We start from the raw sequence: 9416 nt of genomic DNA on the forward strand, positions 1-9416 counted from the left end.
GTGTGCAAATATTCCTTAATACTCTAGACTCTTGAGAACTTAGGTTCTTACCATTATTTCAGTTCTGTATTTTCTGTTTCTTTGGTCATAAGTTAACTTTGACTTGTGGACAATTCAAAGGAAAATAGGCTCTTCAGAAACACTAATCTGCAATTTCGGGAACAAGATCAATATTATCTGTACTTCGTTAAGGCGGGTGAATCTGGAACCAAAAGTAAACATATTATGGGGCTGGGGCTGGACTGTAGCTCAGTTGTAGAGTGGTTGTCTAGCATGTTTGAGGCACTGGGTTGATCCTCGGCACCTCATAAAAATAAAGGTATTGTGTCCATCTACAGATAAAAAATATATTTTTAAAAAAGTAAACACATTATGGTCTCCCTTTCATTCTCGTATGATCAATAAATCACCCAGTCTACATTTTAAGATCTCCTTTATCTCTGCTGCTTATGTTTTAAAGCACTAGCTTCATATGAACCACTCCAGCCCTTTATTTACTTGTCACTAGTCTTTATTCTCATCACCTGCATATCCTTTGGGCTGCCTTCTGCCTTCTGGTGATAGAGAATCACCATCATCTTGACTCCTTAGCATGCAATCAAAGTTCTTTGTTACCTAGAATGCCATTTCTTCTCAATAGTTGTGAAAGTTCTGTTTATTATTCAAACCATGCCCACATCCACTCTGCTACATAATTGAACTAATTCCTCTGTGCTACATTGCACTTATTTTAGGCACTAAAATTCTCTTCTTTGACATTTTTGCCTATTAATCCTCATGCTTGCTGAGATTAAGAATTACTTTGTGCCTGGTTGTTGACTACAGGTTCTTTGTGTGGAATTGATTGGTGTTAATGGGCAGCTTTATCACAAACTAAAAGCAGAAAAAGGCAGAACTAGTAAATCCAATTTTATGCCTTTTTTCCCCCAAAGCCTGCAAGGTAATGATTTAGAGCTGATCTCAATATGATTCATTACCCTTATCAAGAACTGCAAATGTGTTTTTGTTTTGTTTTTTGCTTTATTTTTCACTTTGAAATAATTTTTTTTTAATGTTGGAAATTTCCTACCAATATCACTAGGATAAACTATGCAATTTTTTGGTTTACCTATTTTCAACAACTAATTACAGCTTTAGGAGCATGTTTCACATCTATTTTCAGAATATGGGGCAGCATATATTTGAAAGGTACATTTTAGAAGTGACTTAAGATGTTTCCTTGAACCCAGTTAGAAGTGCAGCAATTTACACCATCTGCATTTTAAATAGCATTTTACTGCAGATGCCCTTTTACCCAGCAAAGTGGTGATAGGGACATGATTTCCCTCCCTGCTAGGACCACTTGCTTTGTACTTCCTCTCTTCCCTCCTCTCTCTTGTCCTTGCAAGTCACAGTTGCCAGGAATTCCTTCCCAGCAAGTCTTCATACTGGGCCTGCAGTAAGGAAAGTGTGGAAAGATTAGCCTCCCTACCGTTCTCCCTCAATTCCATCACTGGGCACTCTCCACCTCCACCTCATTTACAACCTCTGTCTGGTTACCAACACTGCTGGACTATGTACAGGTTTCAATACAGCCTAAGAAAATGTTGAAATACTGTGGAGGCTTTTAGACTATAGTGGAATCTGTCCACATACATGATCATCCCCTGTCTTACACTTTCTTATCCTAAAGCTGTAATGCAGTTTCCAAAGACTCTGGCTCTTGACCAGCTCCTGGAAGATAACCTCTAAGCCAGAGGAATCCTGCCAGCTAGTTTATGTCAGCAATGATTTAAGGTGAGGACCACAGGTGAGTCATGCTGTTATCAATGTGACCTCTGGATAGACTGAAGACTGAAGAAAGCACATGGATGTTCCACACCTATGAGACTGACCCCAATGACAAACCATTAACACCAAGGTGCCAATGAATTTCCCTGGTCAGCAATAATGTATACATGTCACACATCACTGCAGAGACAAGTAAATGCTCCCAGCTTCACTGAGAGAAGACAACTAGAAGCTTGTCCTTGGTCTTTCCTGGATTTTTTCACTATGTACCTTTGCTAATTTAATATGTGTCCTTTCTTTGTAATAAATCACAGTTGTGAGTTATTTCTTTTTCTGAGTTTTATGAGTCCTTCCAGCAAATCATTGAGGGTGGTTGAAGGGATCTTCAACACAGCAGTGATGGTCAGTATAAGTCAAGAAATGGACATTCTTCCATTAGTAAGTTAATTCTCAGTGGGAAAGTGCTAGTTATATAGGGGATAGTGTGTGTGACTTAAAAAACATACATTCTTAGCAACACACAAAAATCGCTATTCTTGCTTCCTTACCTCTGTCTATGATCACTACCCTAGAGTATTGATAAAGAGAATAATTTAAAAGTAAAGTTAGGGGACTCCTTAATACAAGTAGGTAGGAATCACATAGCGATGTCTTATTGCTAACTATGTGTGTCTTATAACACATTCTTAAACACTTTGGCACATCTTTTAAATTCAGAGTTTTTGTTTATATTTTATCTTCCTAATTTAAAAAAAATCAATGTTTTACTTGAGTCTACAGTAATGTACATTAATGTGAATGAACATGGTAAAAAGTGGATCAGAAAGGTAAGCAGCGTGAACTACAATACAGAAAATGCCCCTCCAGCTTTAGAACACCTGACTGAAGATGAACTTTCATAATGAACCCATTAATGAAGTTGCTTTATCCTGCTTTCTTGAGGACTCGGCAGTAACTTAAGAGTCTTAGAGGCCTAGATGAACCAACTCTTGTTTTGGTAAGTTTAAAGTATCAACTAAACTAAATTAACTATAGGGTTTGAACTTTTGATTTACTACTTTTTATTATGCTTTTGTGGCACTTGTACACTCTGAAAAAGTAACCCATCAAAAGTTCTACAGTCCATGTGAATTTTGTACATTTCCTTCAGAAATCACCCATTTTAGGCAGAATGTTGATAGAATTTTGAGGTATGTTTATTAACATTCCCTCCAGGGATATGCTGTACTATTGGATTAAAGGTTAAGGGGCTACTGCAGAATCAGCTTGGTTAGCTGTGCTTTTTTATGTAACATGATATAAACAATCAAATGTAAATTTTCTTAATTTGTAATTATTTTTTTTTCTCAACATACTGTAGACATTGTACTTATCTCACTTTATCCCTTTAAATTGTGACCTTTTTTAACTGCAGGAACTATCTTTATTTACGTGTGAACTCCCAGGATTTAATAGTCTCTAATATAGAAATATCAAGTGAACACTGAATGAATAACTTAAATAGCATTAAAATACAATTATTAACCTGTGGGAGGGCTACTTTAAACATCTTTATAATTAAACATATAAAACAATGCTAGGAAGTAAGGACACAGTGGGAAAAGTCATTGGAAATTGCTAGGAACTGCTTTCTTCCCAAGCTGTGCTGGATGCTCAGATCCTTTCTCAACATGTACCACTGCTCTTTGTTCAAGATACATGGTAATCTTAGTGTTAGCGACATTGATTATTCTGGGTCTAGTATCCACTCTCAGCAGATTACATAACTTATTTGCTTTGGATCTCATAATATTAGGAGCACAGTGGCCTTTGGGAAACCAAAAATCACTAGATATGTCAAAATATCTGACTCACATCTTAGGATCCCCTGTTTAAAAAAAAATAGGAAGGTAAGACAGGTGACTTGAAGGTGATTCAACCACAAATGACAATGATCCAATAATGGACAGTATAAAAAGGAGCCAGGAGGCTTGTAAATTTTACATTGGCCTGCATTTTACAAAATGTTGAAATGGGTATTAATTTTGCCTCAGTGAAGAATAAAGTCAGTGAGTGGGTGGCAGCTAAGGGGCAAGCATGAAATATTATCTACCAGGTACTAACTAACACTTACTCTCTGCAACTAGAAATGAGACTTGTGTGGAGTTTGTGGACATTGTATACTGACCAACTCATGTTTGAACTATGGTGAAGGATTTCCAGGTTTGGGGGGAAGGGTAACTGGGATTGAACTCAGGGGCACTCGACTACCAAGCCACATTGCCAGCCACTGGAATTACAGACATATGCCACCACGCTGGGCTAAAGGAGTTCCAGGCATTTTTAAAAGGTAAAAATCTGTTCATAACTTAAAGGGAGCTTCAGAAGTCTTGGCCGTTGAATTAATAAAGAAGGCAGAAGATGAGCAAAAGGGGTGAGAAGTGGATTTTTTATAGCCATTGCTGTGATAAAATCTGGGCTTTTGCAGCTACTGTTAGCAATCTCTGTTATCAATTAAAGAGGCTGGATGATGAGTTAGCACAAAATTGAAAGCAACCAGAAGAGAAACCTGCTTATAAGTGTACTAAAGATGGCAGAAGTCCAATCTCAGATTTTCTAAAAAGTTCCTTATAATGCCCAGGGCCCTGAGTGGCAGCACTGACAGAACAGAACTAGTAAGGTGAGGTGGGTCACGTGGCCTTGCCCTGGGTTCCAAGTAGAATGCCTGCTCTAGCATGAAGGATTACCAACCTGCCCCCTACTGTCCTAAGGGTCATCAGGGACAGAATGATGACAGCTGACTCTGCCCATGTGACTCTACCAACCTAATGCAATTTTAGTCAAGTTTAACAGCAAACCCTAGACTAGAGTGACCTATGGCCCTTAGGTTCTATGTCTGTGTGTAAGGTAAAACTGGCCACCCACTGTCTCCATTGAAGATGGGGATTGCTTAATGCCTCATTTATTGCCTCCAATGATAATTAGTAATGATTCCAAAGATCAAGTCTAAACATGGGTACTAATATTCACAGAGCAATAAAAATTTGTCCTTGCTGGATGCAGTGGTGCATGCCTGTAATCCCAGCAGCTTGGAGGATGAGACAGGAGGATTGCAAGTTCAAGGCCAGCCTTCCTTTATGGCCTTATGGCCATAAGCAACTTAATGAGAACTCACCTCATACAAAGTGGGGAGAGAGAGGATGTGGCTCAGTGGTAAAGCAACCTTGGGTTCAATCCCCAGTACCAAATAAAAAATAAAAAAAAAAAATTAAAACAAATGTTACTGGTTACCCACAGGAATTGAATGGGAATGGAGTAGACAGGATGGAGAACCATGCTAAAAGTTTTGTATACTCAGATGTAAAAAATCAACAAAGATGGGTGAAAAAAACAGCCCAAGTAACTTCTGCATGCAGTGTTTTGATCTTCGAGGAATTCATGCACAAGCGAGAGATTTAAGCGAAAGTCTAAAGAACCAAACTGAAATACAAACTGTTGCTCAATATAGGGCAGGCCAATTGGCTGTGCAGGGTTAGTTCTGTCATGTAAACTATTTGCTTTAATAAAATCACACTCCAATCTTTGGAGGAACAAAATGGAGTCCAGAATCTCTACAGAATATCATCCACACTGTTGCAAACAACAGTCCAAAATTACTTGACATACAGAGAAGTAGGAAAATGTGACCCATTCTTAAGAGAAAGACAATCTGCCAAAAAAAAAAAAAAAAAAAAAAAAGGAAGAGAAAAGTTACAAACTTAGAGAAAATAATCACAATATATACATGTGATAATTGGTACAAATCAGTGGGAAAAGCACAACAACACAGAAGTGAAAAGATACATCAACAGGAATTTCACAAATGAGTAAATATAGCCAAAACAAACTGAAGAAATAAAGAGCTACTCAACCTCTTCCTGAGGGGAAGTGTAAATCCAGACCACAATAACATGCATTATCAATGTAATGGGCCTCAACATCAAATCACATCAACATCAATATCAAATGTTCAAGAAGATAATAGATCTGCATTTCTTATAAAATGTTAACAATGATGTTGAATGAGTCAATCATTTTTTAAAGAAGTTTGGTATTATCTTCCAACCTTCAAAAGTTTAGCAATTTTACCCTTAAATATATACTCAATAATAATTATTGCATATGTAGAGCAAGGATATATATAAGAATGTTCATAGTGGCACCATTTATGATAACAAAATTTTAAGACAACCCTAATGTTTATGAACAGGATGAATAAATTATATTTATACCATAACTTAATATTAGCAGTCAAGATGAATGAACCACATCAGTATACAATACTATGAATGACTTAGCCATAATAATATTAATGTAAAATTATATACCTAAAGGTTACAGATAGCCATTTTTATAGTTTTTTTTAAAGTAAAGATTTTCAAGAATATAGTTACAAAGTGGCGGGGGGGCGGTGTTGCATGGTTTTCAAATGAGGGCTACCTTTCATTGTATGAACATCCATGTTTCTTTGAAGAATTATTAATGTATCTGATTATATGGCACTATCCTAGACACTCACCGAGGTTCATACACATTATATGTATTACCCATCCAAACACCAAAAAATTACTAATTCTGCACCTGGATTCAGTGGTTCCAATTAAAAGATTATATATTTGTAGAGGACTGGAACGAAGATAGACACAAATTTTGAAGGGAGAATGGAAGACACCTTCAAGTGAACTGGATTTGGGGGTGAAGAAGAGGGAAGAATCCGTGTGACTCCTAGATAAGCTTGGTAGGTGGTAGTGCTCTTTATTGAAAGCGGGAGGGGAAAGAGGACCACACTCGTTTTGGAGATAATCAAATTGACCTGGGATCAACAAGTGTTTAAATCTGCACAAACTTCAGTTGGACTGATCTTGAGGTAATTTCCAGCTACCACTGCTCTATTAGTTCCCTCCCAGCTGCCTTGACTCCAGGAAATGCCTGTCAATCTCCAACTCCCTCTCAGTCTCCAGACAGATCTAGTTCGGTTTGCTCCCCTCCTTCCCCACAAGCTGTCTTGGTAGAAAGAGGTGCTCCCAACTTCTTCCGCAGTCACCCAATCTCTGTTGTACCTGCCAGGCTTCTTCTGAAAGAGAAGATTTTCTTTTAACACTCAGAACCCTGGGAGCTAGGATAGGTGCTGGCCTGGGATCTCTGCCAACAAGGGGTGGTGGGGATGACAGTCTATACATGGTTCAGGAGGATTTTTCCCACATCACTAACTTCTCACCCTTGTCTGTACCAAGTACCCAGCCTGACCCCACTGGGTGCAGAAACAAACAGGCCACAGATGGCACCCACGGAAGGTGTACTGTGGAAGGATGACTTGTGGGGGTCCCAAGCTGGGATGAGAGGAGCGTGAAATACAGCTGTGGCTGCATGCGACTAAGCCAGTCAGGGTCACTCCAGGAGAACTGGGCTGGCACGAAATAATCACATAAAAACAAATACCTTTCTCTTTGGGTTCTGTGACGGTCCCTCTGACCCAGCTCCCATAAAGGAGGCAAGGCAGGCAAGAATGAGAGGGAGCTCGCCTAGAATCTGGGGTCTATTAGGGAGAAGCCATTCAAAGGAGGCAAGGGTCATGTTTCAGGGGGTTGAGTCTAGCTTCGAAATGTCTTGGTGTTAGCAGACTGACTGACATCTTGGAAGGTCACATAAAAGGATACACACGTCGGCAGCCCAGAGAGGCAATGTCAGTCCAGTCCACTTAGTGCTCAATGCTCATAGTTCACACACACAGAACAAGCCTGGCTCGCCACTTATAGCCACGAGTAGTTCCCTTTCTAGTAGGGCAAAGTGGTCAACCTGGAACTACAGAAGGAAGGGAGTGCAGAGCAGGGCAAAAGTCCACATCCCCTGGCCCCATTTCTTGGATCCTAATCTACCTACCTCGGTCCACCTCAACACCCTCCAGTAGTAATACAATGTTGCCATGTGTGTAACCTGGTAATTTAACAACATATCAGCAAATTTAATACAATAATATATAAAAAGAATTATACACACAATGAAGTGGAATCTATTCCAGCTATACAAAGCTGGTTCAACGTTTTAAAAAATCGATGAAATTCATCATATCAACAGACTAAAGAAGGAAAAAAAATCATATGATCACATTAATAAATACAGAAAGAACATTTTACAAAATCCACAGCCATATTTTAAAAACCACTTGCAACAAACTAGGAACACAGGGGCACTTTCTCACCTTGATAAATATCTGCAAAAAACCTATAGCTTATATTGTACTTAATGGTGGAAGTTCTTCCCAATTTGATCCATAGATTCATTGCAATCCCAATCTATCTCAGCAAGTTGTTTTGTGAACAATAACAAACGGATTCTAGAGTTTATGTAGAAGCAAAGACCTAGAATAGCCAACACGATATTGAAAGAGAAGAATGAGAGTGGAAAACTGACACTATCTCACTGCAAGGCTTACACACAGCTACAGTCATCAAGACAGCATGGTATGGGGACACTGGCAGACAACTAGACCAGTGAGAACCAGACCCATAGAAACATAATCGAACTGATCTTTGTTGCAGTTCCTTAGCTCCTTTGCCAGAAAACTTGGGGCTGAAACAACTGGACTCCAGTGTTTTAAAACATGAAACGTAGTGTTTACGTCCTCCACAAAAATTAACTCGGATGGATCAAAACGTAAAACACGAAACCCATAAAATTCCTAGAAGATAATATGGGAGAAATTTAAGAAGACTAGGTTTCATGATGACTTTTTAGATTTAATATCAAAGGAGTAAATCATGAAGACCCAATTGGTAAACTGGACTTCATTAAAATTAAAAGTCCTGCTCTGCCAAAGACAGTCAAGAGAATGAAAGGACAACCCACAGGCAGAGAGAAATTATTTACAAAAGACATCGGATAAAGGATTGTTATCTAAAATACACAAAAAACTCTTAAAATTCAACAACAAGAAAACAAACACCCCAATTTAAAAATGGGCAAGAAGATCTAAACAGACACTTCAACTAGGAAAATATACAGATGGCAAATAAGTATGTGAGAAGGTGCACATCATCCTAGGCCATCAAGGAATTTGAAATTAATAGGGTAATGAGATATCACTTCATGCTTATTAGAATGGCAAAAATATAAAACACTGACAATGCCAAATGCTGGTGAGGATGTAGAGCACAGGAAGTCTCACTCCTTGCTGGTGGAAATGCACAACCACTCAGCCACTCTGGAAGACAGTTGTAAAACTAAACATCCTCTTACCATATAACCCAGCTTCTGGCATTTACCCAAATGAATTGAATACCTGTGTTCACAGAAAAAATTGCACATGGGTCATAATTGCTAAAACTTGGAAGCAACCAAGATATCCATCAGCAGGTAAATGGAAAAATAAACTATGGACATTGGGATACTGTTTAGTGCCAAAAAAGAAATAAGCTATCAAGCCATGGAAAGATGGGGAAACTTTAAATGCATATTACTAGTGAAAGAAAAAATCTAAAAAGACTTTATGATTCTAATCTAAGTGGTGCCAGGTATTAGAGAAGTAGGAATAAATAGATGGCATGCAGAGGGTTTGGGGGGCTGTTAAACTCTTCTGTATGACACTATCATGGTAACTACATATTATCATATATTTTCAAAACCTACAG

Source organism: Callospermophilus lateralis, chromosome 15 (assembly GCF_048772815.1).
Source record: "Callospermophilus lateralis isolate mCalLat2 chromosome 15, mCalLat2.hap1, whole genome shotgun sequence".
In the NCBI taxonomy this organism is placed as follows: Eukaryota; Metazoa; Chordata; class Mammalia; order Rodentia; family Sciuridae; genus Callospermophilus; species Callospermophilus lateralis.